Below are 16,375 nucleotides of genomic sequence, written 5' to 3'. Positions count from 1 at the left end.
TTCTAAAGATTATATGTATGTTCATGAATATATCTATATACTTATGTAAATATATTTCAGTACCTAGAATACAGTTGGTTATAAAAAACCTTAGCCCTCATATATCCACTAATTTTATAATATTTTGCAAGTCTGTTTATAATTGGATTTTTGTATTTTTATTTATAAAGCAAATAATTAAGACTAAATAATTTCTAGATCCCTCCCAGACTGAATGCTCCTGTATACGATGCATGTATTTTGTAACCTCCCTACACAGAGCATTGGGGCCATTCCATGTTCTGGCCACTATTATACTAGATAAACAGTGATTCAACAGCAATTCCCTATGCGATGCATTCTCTCTGCTTCTCAGAACAGCTGGAGAGAACAAGAGGAAGTCAGCATAGCTTATGGCCTTCCCATTCCTAAACCACAACTATCTCCCTTCTTAGGTATTGATGTATTTCCCCATCACTATTCCAATTCATAAGAGTTCCTGACCCACAGTATCCTAGTTACTGCATTTAGAAGTGAGTCTTTTAAAGAAATGAATCATTAAAACTGAGACTGTCACCATGAATGCCCCCCCACAATGATGCTATTACAGTAGACCCTAATTTATTCAATCTGGTGAGCCTATAGACAAAGGAAATGTGAATACTCAGAATCAGACATCGAAAAAATAGACAAGCAAAAACAAACAAACAAAAACAGAAAAAGCAAAAAATGGCGAGAGAGAGAGAGGGGGGATGGAAAGGAGGAAGGAAGAAAATAGAAGAGAGAGAGAAAAAAAACTAATCTGCATGGACAATCCCAGGAGGCAGGAACCAATGTGTACTCCTACTGACATGATGTGGAATGTCCCTCTGTATGCTGTGAATATTGTTGGCTAACAAAGGAACTGTCTTGGGCCTGCGCAGGGAATAGAGGTAGCCGGGGAAAACTAAACTGAATGCTGGGAGAAAGAAAGGTGGAGTCAGAGAGAAACCATGTAGCCCTGCTGGAGCCAGACAGAACTTTATCCGGTAAGCCACAGCCACAGATTATTAGAAATGGGTTAAATTAAAATGTAAGAGCTAGCCAATAAGCAGTTAGAGCTAATAGGCCAAGCAGTGCTTTAAATAATATAGTTTCCGTGTGGTTATTTTGGTTCTGGAAGGCTGGAACAAACAAGCGGCCTCCTTCTATACTGACACCTTAACTGTGTGTCTTTTGGCCTCCAGAACTGTCAACGTGTAAGTTTCTCTGAGTGAAAGCTCTAATCTGTGTTTTTTTGCTACTGAAGCTCCACGTCCTGAATCCACTCAGAGAGCTTGGAAAAGGTCATCCGTCCACAGATAAATTATATTAAAACAATGCGTAGTGCATACTGACAGGCATAAAGAAGGAGCGAGCTCACAAGATCCACTCCATAGCATATGGTTAATAATAATTTATTGTATTTCTGGAAATGCGAAGAGTGGGTTTTAGGTGCTTGCACCCCCAAACTGTTACTGTGCGAATTAATGTATCATCAGTCAACCAGATCCAACCATCCAAAATGCGCATATATTTCAAAACATCCTGCTGTATGTAATTCATACATATATTTTTATCTAACAATTTTTAAAAGAATAAAAACACTTCCTTGCGAAGTAGCAAAATTAAAAGTATGTGTCCAACACAAAGCCGTTGGTCAAATGTTAGTCCTTGTCCTGCCTCTGCCAACAGCTGAATGAGCAATCTTTGGAAGGTAATTTCTACATTTTTTCCCTCTTCTTATAGTCAACTTGTCTCTGCGCATATGCAAGTGCATACATAATTTGACAGAATATTTCTCCTAAATATTGTTATGTATTAAATGCAGTTAGTTATATTTGGCAAAATATATTGCTACAAAGGACAAAATTAAAAGGATTCTAACTGGGCTGGTCTGCAAAGGGGCCACCCCAGTGCATTATTAGGTTTGATCTACAAGGTTCTGGTGGTTTTCTCCACTAAGATAAGCACATCAATATCTAAATGTTCATTCAAATCTTACCTTAGGCTACATGTCTCCTGAGTTGTCCAAAATCATTATAAATGATAGGATCATTTTAATGCTTTGTGAAATCATTATTCTCTGGCTTTGATACCTGCCCTTTCAGTCTCAGAAAGTCTCTTCTTTGTATAAATAATAAGCATCTACACCATTCTGGGGGAATTTATGGAAGCAACAGTCCTAACACATAAACCACCTTTGAATGGGGAATTGGTCCTGCCCACTTGGTGCTCCCTGCAAGGCAACCACAAAGCACAAAGTGAAAAATGCATTTCCTAATATATAAGTCTCAGAAACCCAACTTTCCACTCAACCTTTCTGGAATGGGGGAACCTGCTGAAGGTGTGCTCTTAGAAGAGGTTTCCCGGGGGGTGCCCATCTGAAGTTGGAGATGGGACTCAAGACAGAAGACTTAATCTAAATACATGAAGGAAGTAAAGCCCATGATTCCTATGCCAGGCCAAGTTATGAGTCAAACCAGATTTAGAACAGAAGCCAGAACTCCAAGAAGTCAGGATTTCTGGAATAAGACAAATGGCAGATTAAGAAGTTGAAATTCTTAGTCAGAAAATATAAACAAGTTTCTTATGGTAACGGCAATAAAAAAGAGACAATGAAAGTTGCAGAGGAAAAAAGCTCAATGAAAATTTATAACAAATATAAACATGAAGTAAATTCGAGTAGGACAGTTACTGGCACAAAATACAAAACGTTGACGTCTGTTGGTGATGCAGAATCACTGCAGCCTCTGGACCTGGGGTTTTGCTGGTGTGAATTCAGCCAAGCTTGAATGGGAAAAGGATGAACTTTTAAAATTGCATCTGTACTGCTCATACACAGGAAATTTTCTCTTTTCACTATTCCCTAAACAATGCAATTATTTCTGTGCCACTTACAATACATAATTTATATATTATATACAGTTTATTAGCATAAGGAATCTAGGGGTGAGTGATTAAGGTATACAAGTAGAGGCATGTAACTTGTACATAAATAGTCCCCACTGTGTATCAAGAATTGTATCAAGAATTTGGGGATTCAAACTGCGGTATCCACAGACTTCCTGGAATTGATCTACAGCTATCAACTATTGACTATATTTGTTTCTGTATGTACAGCTTCATGCTGGCATGCTATGTAGACATTAAAAGATACGGTGAATATTTTAAGAGATAAAATATATTTAAGTCTACTACTAGGAGTCAAGTTGATGATTAGAACACAGCATATTTAAAAATTGCCTATTATTGGGGCTGATGTCTCAGTGGTTAGTGACCCTGACTGCTCCTCTAGAAGACTCAGATTCAATTGCTAGCATTCACATGGCACTTTACCAGAGTCTCTAACTGCAGTCCCAGGGGATCCAACACCCACACACAGACATATGCAGGAAAAACACCAATGTACTTAAAATTAAAAATTAAAAAAAATCATTAAGACGATTACCTACAATCATTAAGTCAAAAGAATGGGTCATGGTTTTCAGAGTTGGAACAATGTTGGAACAATGGAGAAAGACCAAAAACAGGAAAAAGTAATTTTTAAGTTTCAATTATTACTTATTTCTAGGAAGACACATTGGAAAAAAATACTTGAAAGAGGAAGTTTTTTATTCTAGAATATATGCAAATTTTTATTATTTTCTGAGATATTTGCTAAATATATATTTAGTCTGGGAACATTGATTCCCTGGCCCAGCAAAGTACATGGTATTTTTAAATTACTTAATTTTTTCTGTGTCTAAATCATCTCACCTCTAATCAGGGCCTAAAATTATGCTAAACTCCAGGATTTTTTTGATAACTAAATTCATTCATTTCAAATTCATTAGCATGTCATACAAAGCAGGGAACCCTACAATCCAAAGTCCCTAAATAACTATGGTTCTGTATCTTTCCATTTCACAAAATTCTACAAGCTAAAGCTGTGTGAAAACTGCCTAGCATGTTTGGGCAGTCAGTAAATGCAGGCCTTACCCACGCCTTACTTCTACTCCCTTTTATTGGACAGCTGTTAGATGCACAAATGCTAAGCTTAATAACTATGATGCAACGAAGTCAGCACAGATGCAATTTGAAGAAAAGCAGACCTGATTCTGAACTCACAGTTTCAAGTAATTCCGCAAAGCTCTAAATCCTTTGCAGTATCATTTCCTTAACTTGAAAAATGAAAGTAATGATATTACTTCACAGGGAATTAAATAAGAAAACGTTTGCAAACTAGAATATATGAAAGACGCAATTATTGCATTTATGGCAGAGGCTCTCAACCTGTGGGTCACGGTCCCTTCAGGGGTCAGATGGCACAGGGGTCCCATAAGACCATAGGAAAACAGATATTTACATTACAATTCATGACTGTAACAAAATTACAGTTACAAAGTAGCCATAAGAATAATTTTATAATTGGAAGTCAACATAACTTGAGAAACTATATTAGGAAGATTGAGAACCACTGATTTAGAGCATTTCTTCTCCCTCAATGATAAAATCCTTCATTGAAAGATCACATCAAGTCAAGGTGAGCAACTGTTAAAAACAACATAATGTAATATGGCCTCTTCCACATTCTCCTTTTCTAGATGGTGTGTTTTCACCCAATGCAGACATCCAGATGGCAGAAGAGAGAAAAATGGGAGACTAATTAGCTGTATTAGACAAAAGATTAATACATCCAAATAAGCATATCTGTTCAGGGCAGTCTCTGACAAATATATTGCATTACTACAAGCTCTTTGTCAAGACAACACCACTTTTTCTAAAAGAAGGATGCGTTTGACCTGCAGGAAATAGTCGATGGATCCCGAGTGGAGAGACTATGTCCATCTCTTTCAGCTATTCACTTCAGGAGATCACTGTATGATTTCCCTATACTTAATCACTTTTACCTGCTAAATTATATGGGTAATTAAACCTAAAGTAATATTGGCATTAAAATGCATGTCTACATATGAATAATCTAAGGTAAGTCTAATAGTACTATTTATCAAACACTTCTCAGCACTGGCTGGACGGGACCGCTCTGTTTTGGATTGCTTCTGAAGAGAGGCATTTCAACCTCTGTCATTTGTTTTGACTCCTAGCTGACAAGCCATTTCTAAAGTAAATTTCTTCTCCATTTAGAGTTTTGGACATGGTTACACGTTACCTTGGAAACTGCTCAGGGTTCATGACTTATTTTAGTGTTTGGGCAGCTTAAGCATGGTGTTGGACATCATTGACAGTGTGATGGCTGGACGCATCCATGAGGCACAGCCAGCTGCTGGAAGTCAGACACAAACTTGACCTATACCCCAGAGCAGATCACCTACCTTGGTTTAAAGAATTTTACACAGAAAAGAGAAACTGATTTTTTAATCTTGATGAGTAATATCTATAAGTTTTAGAGAGATCTAAGAATCACTTTATTTATTTTTAACATGCAATTTATATCCTAGAATCCATCTATGAACTATAATACCCACTGAAATAAATTATATACTGAAAGATTATAGCAATTTTTGTTTCATTATTAAATAAAAAACTTTTATGCTCTGGAATTTTAGTAACAAACTCTATTTTAGAGTAAGTAGATTATATTTCTTTGAAGTTAAGCATTAAATTCTGTTTTGAAGATTCTATCTCTTTTTCTCTCTCTCCACTCCTTTCTGCTCCCCATCCCAAAAAGAAAACTTGGAATTTGGGAAGGCCTCTTCAGGATTCACAGACTTTCTAAAGTTGGAGGGGCCAGGAAATAAGAGAAAGGTTTTCTAATGACTAAAGTTGTCTCGGCCCAGAAGGACTATTCTAGTAAACACATTCTTTCCTGAATCTGGGAGCAGATAGACAAAAGAAACATATTGAAGGATTTTTTTCCTTGTAAAAAGAATAAATTGGTCCAGGCCAGACTAAAGCAAAAAAGAGTAGTGACCCATGTCAAGGTGGAGTCTACCAGGAGCTCAGAAGAGATGTCCACAGGGAAGGATCCGGGCCTGATGACCATGTAAGCAGCCATGACTAACCTATCATGATGACCGTGTGAGCAGCCATGACAAACCTAACATGCAGGCCTGACACCTACAGGCAAATCCCCCTGTGAGTCTAACTCTTCAGTCATAGTATACAATATTCTCCGTGTAGGTTAAATGATAATATTTTGTATGTTCTATGCTAAATGAAATGTTATTAAAATAAATTCTAGTTGTTTCTTGTTTCTTTTAAAAATGTCATTCAGTTATGCTGTGGAGAAATCAGGCCAGCTTGGACTTCTGGTATAAGAACAAGGATAAGGACAAGAGCATCCTGTTTTATAGGGAACTCATGGTGGTTTAAGGCAACTTTCAGAATAGGGAAGCTCACAGCTAGCTACATATGGATCCAAAGGATAGCTAGGATAGGTCACACTGAACACAAAGTAAAAGATTCTTTTTTACATTTTTTCTAATACCTCTTCATGTTATGCTGATTTTTGAAATTTTATTCTGTGATTTTCATTCATAGTACCAAAAGTAATTTGCCCCAATTTTCTCATTATGCTGTGTAGCCTGATAACATAAATAGAGTGAGACCAATCATGCCTCAGGTGATTGACTGATGTATCAGATTCTACCCCCAAATACTCCCAAGTTGAAAGCAACAGAATATGGGTTGATGGTTAAGACCTACTTTGTCAGCAGTGGCCACTAACATTATTTAATAGATGGTCTAAACTGAAAAGCGCTATACATGTAAGTTAAATTCTATATATTGAAGATTCTAAAAGAAGCCATAAAATATTTCATTAATAATTTTATGTGGAGTACATGTTGAAATGATAATATTTTATATATTCTGGGTTAAATGAAACATATTATTAAACCAAGTTCAGCTGTTTCTTTTTACTATTTAAAATATGACTAAAAGAAAATGTTAAATTTCCTATGTGGCTCCTATTATACTTTTTATTGGAACACACTGTTCTGAATTACAGTATTATTCACCACTAAAATGCAAATGCATCCATTCCTGGTGTAAGGGACCCACTTTCAGTTTCAAGTTCAACCTGCCAAACTGTGATGGGTTTCCCGCTCATTTGTCTTTGTCACCATTACCTTTTCTCCAGCTCTCCAGATTATTCCAGTAAAGAAGATAGCTTTCCTTTGATGCCCCCACTCCCCGGCTTGGTCTCTACCTATTTTCTCTTTCGATTCATTGTTTCTTTATTTTCATGTCTCATCTAGGCTCTGAAACCTGACCTCAAACTGCATGGATCCACTGGGAATGATTTTGTCTGAAATGCAATCTCTTGTTGTTCCTCAAATGGACAGGCTGAAGCACTGAAATGTTTTTGGTCATCTCTTATGCCTATTCTCAGGTGGTGCTGTCTTGGGCTCTGGAGTCCTTTTTGTATTCTGACCACCCTACTTTGAACTTGCCTCTCATTCTCTTATCCTCTGTTTTGGAGTCTGGGGAATCATTTTATTGATATCTTCTTAAAACCCCTCTCTTTATCCATTCTCCATTTTACTTCCTAAATTGGCCGCAGGACTAAACAGTCCAGTTAGTTATCATCCTTCTTCATCAACCATCTACATCTGGAATATTCCACTCAGAGTGATGAACCACCTCTCTCCACAGGCTCCAGCCTCAGAATCTGTACCTGCCCTCTGAGAAGAGTCTGTGGGTAGTGTCTATGAGCTTCTGGAGACTATGAAAACATTAGCATTAAATATATTTTCCCATGAGAAACAGCAATTTTCCCAGGGAAACATTTTTAACAGTTTTTGTTTTGTTTTGTTTTTTAAATCCAGTGTTCCCACTGCAGCCCACTTCCCTGTGTTAGCATGGCCTCCAATGGGTGCTCTTTGCTGACCCGGATCACAGAAGTGGTTTTTGGATGACAGACTACTCTCTTCACTGAGGGGAAATACCTTGTCTCTAAAGTAAGAAGGGTTCTGTGCTGTCTGTCACTAATAGCTCCGAGCCACCTAGAATAACTATGCAGTATGGGGAATATCTTCATTTCCCCTGTCTTTGCAAAGCATAATAGTTCCCTGACTTTGCCTTCTACAGGATTAGAATTAAGGTGTTTGGCCACTAGCCAAATCTGGCCCTCAGAACTCTATAGATGCATTTCACAGTCTCATTTTGAAAGTCGGTATTAAAACCATTCATTTGACCCCAGGTCCTCAGCATAACCTTTAATGCAACTTTTCAAATAATTAGGTTGTCTTAGTTAGGGTGTGAAGAGACACCATGATCATGGCAACTCTTATAAAGGAAAACATTTAATTGGGGCTGGATTACTGGTGGAGAGGGTTAGTCTATTATCAACATGGTGGGAAACATGGCAGCACACAGGCAGACCTGATGTGGGGGAGGTAGCTGAGAGCTCTACATCTGGATCAGCAGACAGCAGGAAGAGAGAGATACTGGGCCTGGCTTGAACTTCTGAAACCTCAAAGCTCATTCCCTGTGACACACTTCCTCCAACAAGGCCACAACTACTCCAATAAGGCCACACCTCCAATAATGTCATTCTCTGTGAGTCTATGGGCACCATTTTCATTCAAACCACCACAAAGATCTTCATACTATTGATTCCCTTTTAGACCCAGTACTTCTTCTTCTTTATTGATTAGAACCTAGAAAGTTTGTTAAGTGATGACCCAAGCATCTAGAACTCCAATGAGAATTTCTAGAATAGGCTTTGGAATTTATAAATCATTACCAGATTCATCATTCACTTTCTTCTCTGTAAGAGCCCAGACTTAGGCAAAGAGCATTATGTCTTGTACTTGTGAAAATTGTGCATATTTAGATAGCTGCTGATCTCTAAGGCAGAGATTCAATTGCAGATCTTTGGACTCCCGTTGCTTTGCTCTTTACCTGTACTTAACCCAGCAAACACAGAGCCAGGTGTATTGCCCTGAAAACAGTTTGTGACCTGCTGGCCCACGCAAGCAGCCAGAACTGGTGAGAATCCGACTTACTTCCACGAAAGCTTTTTAAAGAGGCCTCCCTCTAGGGAGTTCCCTTTTCCTCACACTTAAATAAACAGCTCCGCCTTCATTCTACCATCCCAATGACTTTAATTAGTGGACTTTAAATAGGGACTTAAATCACAAAACATCCACAGAAGTAAAAGTTAAAGAGAAGGGTAAACAAGGTCTCTATGCATGGATTCCCATGTGGTAGACTGTTCTATCTTCACAGTCAGAACAAGTCCTAAAACTGAACATGCGTACAGCCTCAGAACTCCATCTGACTCCCAATAAAAGTCCAGGGATGGTATCTGTGAACTTCCTGAGACGATATAAAAAACATTAACACAAATGAGGGGGGTAGGGGAGACAGAAAGAAGGAGAAGGAAGAATGGGAGAGGAGAGGCTAAATCAGCTAATTCTTCTCTAACCAAATAAAACAGCAGGACCATTCCCACTCTTTCCTTGGTTCCAAAAGTCACTGGGCTTCATCAACTCTCCTAACAACAGAGCCGCTCTTTAATATTCCCTTTGTTATACATTTATCCAACATCCAGCTTTGTTGTGACCCGTGACATTCCACATCTATACGATTCAGGCCACCGTGTCCTACCTCTTTGTAATCCCGTCTCTGCTCAATGCTCTCTTCTGGGTTTTGAGAGAACTGACCTTGTGCTTAGACGGTCATGTCGGTTGACTCAGGAAGAGACTGAGGGAGCCCAATTGCCAGTTAGGTTGGAAGGATTGGCAAATGGGATCGAAACAGGGAGTTAACTTGTGAATAAGAATGTAGATTTTGAAGACGAAGAGTGCACATCCAGATACTCATTTCTGATCCCTGCTGCACATACGCTTGGAGTATATTATTTATGGGGTAAACCTAAGCTCCTCACTTGCGAAAATGGAGAAAACACCTGTTTCCTCTGGTTGCTACAAGATCAAGTCATACCTGTAAGATGACTGCACTGTGGATTAGATTCTGAACATTTTAAAAGTGGGTGCTTAACCAGAAGTGAGCTTTCCAAATCTTCCTTTTATGCTTTTGATGCTAGTTCACAGCCTTTGTTCAGTTCACAATGTAGTTCATGTATCCTCTCCCACCTACAGGTTTTTAAACATCTTTAAGGAAAGTTTTGTATTTTGTGTATCTTTGCATTCTCCTTAATGTTGGAGAATAATCTGAATAAAGAAAATGACTCATAATATTTATTAAAATATGACAGGAACCTCCATCTAATGTCATGCCCTCAATGAAGGAATGGCCTAATTATTCAAAGATAGGGCCTACCTATCACAGACAAGTATTCTCTGATACTTCTATAACAGGCACATAACCTGACCCAGAGTGATGGACTGCTGGCCTCTCTGGTATGTTTCAGCATCATAAAACACAACTCTCTAACTCCGGCTGGGCTCAGCAGTGTGGACAGAACACAACCAGACGGTATTGGCTGCATTCACTCTTTTTCCTGTCAGTTTCTATCCAGCCAAGGGAGGGGCAGCAACAGAACAGTGGTTTGTAGACTTGGAAATCACCAATCAGGAAAGGGAGATTTCCGAACAGGCCGGATTGTTTCACTCAGTATTTCGCTGAGAAAAAGAAAACAACAACTTTTAAGCTTCCAAGAAAGAAATTTTGAATTAGAAGAGTTTTCCTTTGCAATGAAATAAGTTTAAAAACTCCATTGCGGAAGAGGCCACAGCATCTGTTTTCAGTGATGGCCGACATAAGGATAACATTTCTAAAATGAACATCAGGCAGATGGTCCATGGCCTGAAAGAAAGCACTGGATTTTAATATGAAATTTTATCAGCATGGGCATTCATAAACATGAAAGTGCTTTTACAAGAATAATCAAGGAGTTATGTTTTACCCAAGCAGAAAAAAAAAATGTGTACCTTCTTTTTAATTGAACTGTCAATTACTCAGACTTCCATTATCAACGCTGAGTTTTTTGTATTTTCCTTTTTGAAAGCCCCCCCCCCCCCCCCCGTGGTTCTGAAAGAATCAGTGGCTATAATACCAGGCAAAGTACCCATTGCAGAAGGGTTTTATCGTATATATGTGTGTGAGTGCACAAGACACACAGAGAGAGAGAGAGGTTTGAATGTGAGCATGGGCACATGCACGCTACAGTGCGCATGTGGAGGTCAGAGAGCAGCTTGTAGGAGTTAGTTTTCTCCTTCCACCGTGTAGGTCCCTAGGATTGAGCTCAGGTCAGGTTTGCACAGAGGTCTCTCTTCCCTGTTGAACCATCTCACTGGCCCTGAGGACAAACCTTCAAGACAAACAGACCTGCTTGACAGCCAGCCACACTCCGAGTCTCCATTCCGTAGGAAAGCTGTCCGTGTATGCCTGGTGCACTGAGGAAAGTCTATGCTTGTGAGTCACCTCCCTTCAGTCTGATCTGCAAGTGCTCTCTTCCTGATTTTTATCAATAAGCTCACTATGCTACTTTAAAAAATTCCACTGCTCTAGGAAAACTTCTGTTTCCTTTTATGCCCAGATTTAGCAGGTTTTTCAAAGCCCTTCTTATTAAGAAAAGTTGTGGCTGGAAAAATGGATAAGTAGCTACAACTATTCCAGGAAGCTATAAATATTTCAGTTCAAGGCATTTAAGAAATTCTCCTCTGCTTTATTGTCTCTCGGGGCCCTCCTCCGAACGGGTGCTGCCCTCCCAAAGTGAAGTGGATGGTCCTAAATGATCATAGGTGGGGGATAAAACATAAACACGAAATTAGTTTCACACCTACTTAGACAGCTTAGACTTTTAATGTGCGAAGCATGCCAGGACTCCACAGTGAAATAAAGCTTTGCATTCAAACTGATGTCAGCCAATCAGAGCACAGCACAGAGCGCTGCCCATTTTATAATTAAGGGACACTCCTCCAAGTTCGAGATTTTGCTTATTAATGAATAAAGCATTACCCGACCTGCTTTGGCCATGTATTCACAAGAACCTTGTTTTCAAAATGCGTTAAACTATCATGAAGGCCCCAATTTATGCCCCTCAAATCCAGGAAATTCAGCGTTGATCCCCGAAACTGTTTGGGTCTCATTCTGAGGCAAACGTTCTTAGTAAAACATGCTCTGTTCAGGGACAACTCTAAGGAAAGAGAGTGTCCAGTTTTCCAGTCCATGTGACTTTTCCTCTTCCCATAATCTACTTGTTGATTGATTTCTCTTTCTACTAGAGCTTGTTCATTCTCGTCACTTTCCACCCCTGGTTATTACATCTCCCGTTGTCCCCCTTTCCCTGTCATTGTCATTCCCCCACCTCATTTGCCCCCCCCAACCCTGTGGGTTTTCAGGACAACTACAACATTGATGGACCCAGGGTGCTGTGGGGATGAGAGAGCTTACAGAGCTCACACTGCTGGAGGAAGCAAGAGTTTAAAACATTCACTTGCATCCTCTATTCCCCAAACTCCTTTCCTTGGGTATCAGATGTTGAAGAACGTTGCTGTCTGAAAATAGGACTAAAACGTTTGGAATACAGACCATGAGACCAGGATTCATGCTTCCCTGGGTAGAAATGTCCCGAGGACTTTTCTGACTGTCCAGCTCACTTCTCAAACAGCTCTCTCAATCCACCTCCCTCCATTAGTGCTCCACCTCTGCAAGGAAACACATTTGTGAGGGAAGACCCAGATCTTCCAGGCTTTCTCCAGTTCTGAAGTGCTGGGTTCAGAAATGCAACCTCCTAATCTTTCAGTTCTGAATCACAAGAATATTCTCCAATCCCATTTGTTTACTAATTAACATACACTGGGTTATACTAGTTCAAGCTTAAGCTTTGTCAAATGCCACATCTGAGATCCAGAGCAAGCTTCTGGAAGCTTCAGCTTCCTCACCCATAAGATCCTGAGAGGATATGGCAGTTGTAGCCAAACCTTAAGATTTTCACCAAAGAATACACATAAGAGGCTCACTACGATGTCTGGTAACTTACAGGATACTACCTTTGGTGGTGGTGGTGGTGGTGGTGGTGTGTGTGTGTGTGTGTGTCTTCTCTCTCTGTGTGTGTGTTTCTCTCTCTCTCTCTCTCTCTCTCTCTCTCTCTCTCTCTCTCTCTGTGTGTGTGTGTGTGTGTGTGTGTGTGTGTGTGTGAGAGAGAGAGAGAGAGAGAGAGAGAGAGAGAGAGAGAGAGAGAGAGAGAGAGAGAGAAGGGTGTGAGTATGGACACATAGGTGTCTTGGTGCACATATGCAGGTTAGAAGATGACTCTCAGGAATCAGATCTCTCCGCACACTTTTTTTGGGTTCTGAGGATTGAGCTCGGGTACTCAGTTGCTTGCATAGTAAGTATTTTTATTCAATGAACCGCCTCACCATCCAAGTAGACACTTCCAGCTAGCTTTTCTTCTATATGTTCTCTGCTTTGCAAACACAGCCATGAGCTACTTGAGCTTGAGAATGGTGGAGAGGGGTTCACACATGCCTTGTCTTAATTAATACAGTGTTGTAGATGTGATGGGAGATCAGCAGTGCTTTGAACACACGATTTTTACAACTTAGTATCTGTTTTCAGTCACTAAGGATTCTGTATCTAGCTTTTCTATTACGATTGGATTCCTCCTACTGAACTTTTTCAAATAAACAAAGATGCTCCAGGACAATGTTCTAGATTATTTACAATTCTACTGCTGAGTCAATGATTTTAGAAGACCTGCCTGAGGGCAACTGCCAATGGCTCTGATTTCCTTAAAGGTCCAAGATGTGGACTGAAGCTGACATCAATTTCTGGGAAGCCCACATGTTCCTCCATTATGCTGAATGCTCCAGTACACAGGAGTGAATGCATTTAAAAGAGAGAAGGAGAAATGGATAAAGGCTGGGGAAATAAAAATATATAAATAAATAAAGATGAAAGAGATAAGATAAAAGCCATAAGTGAGATTAAGGAGAGATGGAAGGTGCTTGACAGGGACAGGAACAAAGGAGCTTCGTATTGTGGAAGAGTCAGACTTTGCTGTGGTGACCATCCAGACGGAGAAGCTCCACCCCATCTCCAAGACCACACTGGACCTGGGGAACACCAGCAGGATGCTGGCAGAGAGCTTACGGTGGCTTCTACCCCATGACTGAAATGTGCTTCCTGGCATCTTTAGATTATTGTTCTTATTTGGTGGCCATTCCTGTTGTGGGGCAGAAGATGGGACCCCAGTCTCAGAGAACACAATCAATCCCTGTTGTCAGTCTGTCCTCTCTAAGGCGGCCTCTGCCCCATTCTGAGGAGAAGATACGTGGAGCGGGCGTGTGCTGCTTAGAGACTGTTCTTCCCTGCCAGGTGCTTCTTTTCCGCTCTACACATCAGACAGTTCTAAAGTTACACGAAGCCTCACAGGTACTGAAGAAAAACAAGAAGGATACGTCTAAAGTTCCAAGTTCCTCGGAGTTAAACAGGGCTGCAGTAAATTTCTGACTGAGCGTCTAGAAGAGCCAGCACTATTTCCTAAGGAACGTTCAGCGGGCTACATTGACATCTGGGATGCTGAACAGCTCGCCTTTTGGTTGACTTAAGAATACAGTGCTCTCATGTAAACCATGGCCCCACTGGGGAAACCAATCAGATATCTAGCTTAAAACCCAACAAGCGACATGAATGGGCCTTCTGTGAAGTTGAGGCAAAGGGTGGGTGTTAGGAATTACCCAACCTTTCAGGCCGAGCTGGACATGCAGAAATTGATTAACACACCAACGTCCAATTCCACCTAAAGGTTTTCGGATAACATTCAAGCTTGGTTCTACTACGTGGGCCATGTTTTCAGCGGCAACAGAACTTTTCAGTGAAGGTAGAAGTAGGTTCCATATGGGAAACATTAGCAAAGAACCCTGTAAGATGTGGCTTTCTACATAAGAACTGTTAGGATGCTGTGAGTAGGGGATATGTTTGTTTTGTTTTGTCTTAGAGTTTTGGGGTTCTTTGTTGTGCTTTAAAAATTTCTATCTGCAGCTGGAATCAGCAAGCTGAGAGCTAACCACAACCCTGGCAGGAGCTCAGGTTTACTGGAAGGCCTCCGCTCCCACAAGGGAAGAAATCGTTTCCTGTGAATTCTAAGTCATACAGTTTACTGAAATGGTGCTACTTCCTCTTGCTGAGCAACATCCATGACTATCTCTTCCAGGACTGCATTCCTCAGCTATGTAGCCGTGGACATCCCTGGCTGGTTTCCATAGAAGCACATAGCAGGAGACTCTCGAGCCTGGGTCCTGGGCCAAGAACTTTTCACTCTTGCAAAACGTATTAGCCTCTAGGATTTCAGTGCTACGTGAAAAGGGATACTTGAATTTGTAAGGAGGTCTCTTGTGCAACACACAGCTGTGTCGTGATTTAAGTCATACCCTATCACAAAGTGGAAAGCCAGACATCTGTGAAGGTTAGAAAGGTCCAGTTTACCGAAGTCTTCCCATATGCTTTAGTTGCATACCCACAGAGTGTGGACATCCTGAAGTCATGACTATGTGACAATATGGTGCTACAGGGTTAGAAGGCTGACCTTGGTGCAACTGCTTCTAGCTGCGTGAATGTGGGTCCATTTCTGGACTTCTGGGACACTTGGTTTCTTTATGTGCCTGATGGAAATTAAAAGATACTGAAACAAGTATCCCACCCCAGGGTTATAAGAATTCAATGATACGATACATATAAATTCACCACAGGGGCTGGGAAGATACCTCAGTCCATTAATGCTTGACACACAGGCCTGAGGCCTGAGCCTCAGATCAACAAGTTGTCATAGAGGTATGCTCTTGTAATACCAGATCGGGAGAGGCAAAGACAGCCAGAACCCTAGGGCTCGAGCAGCTTAGCCTGATTGGCAAGCCCCAGGAAACGGTAGATGACACTCACCAAGGAGAACAAACCAGCTGAAATTTGTTCTGTGGCCTTCAGAGGGAGGGGGAAGGGTAAAGGAGAAGGGGGGGGAGGGAGAGTTAACATAAAGTTATAGTCCTTCAGTAGTGGTTCCCCATGATGTAAGGTCAAAGTGGTTAGTAGACTTGGTATCAAAAGCAAATCATTACAAATTCTAAAATCCATGTCTCCTAACTTGTGCAGTGACCCTATTAAACTAAATTGCCTCTCTACCCAGTAGCTGTCTTCCTTCAGAGATACTTAAAGCACTTAATTCTCATGTTACCTTACACCCAGGTGGCAAAAGAATGTAACTTGTTTTCCATGAAACCAGGAAACTATTATGCACATATGTTAACTTGGAAAAGTTCAATTTTGTTGCTGTTGTTTGTGTGTTTGTTTGCTCGTTTTTTAAGTTGTTATCTGCACTGTACCTGTACTGACTTGCTCCTCTGTCCTTCCCTTCAGCCCTAATAGGCCCCTGAACACATTTTCCTTACAGAATTCTGTCCAGATTGTTCTTCAAGACCTGTTCTTTCAGAGCTCTGATCAACATATTTTATTACAAATCCCTAAC

Source organism: Microtus pennsylvanicus, chromosome 15 (genome assembly GCF_037038515.1).
Source record: "Microtus pennsylvanicus isolate mMicPen1 chromosome 15, mMicPen1.hap1, whole genome shotgun sequence".
NCBI classification, from domain to species: domain Eukaryota; kingdom Metazoa; phylum Chordata; class Mammalia; order Rodentia; family Cricetidae; genus Microtus; species Microtus pennsylvanicus.
Note: the sequence above shows the minus strand (reverse complement) of the source record.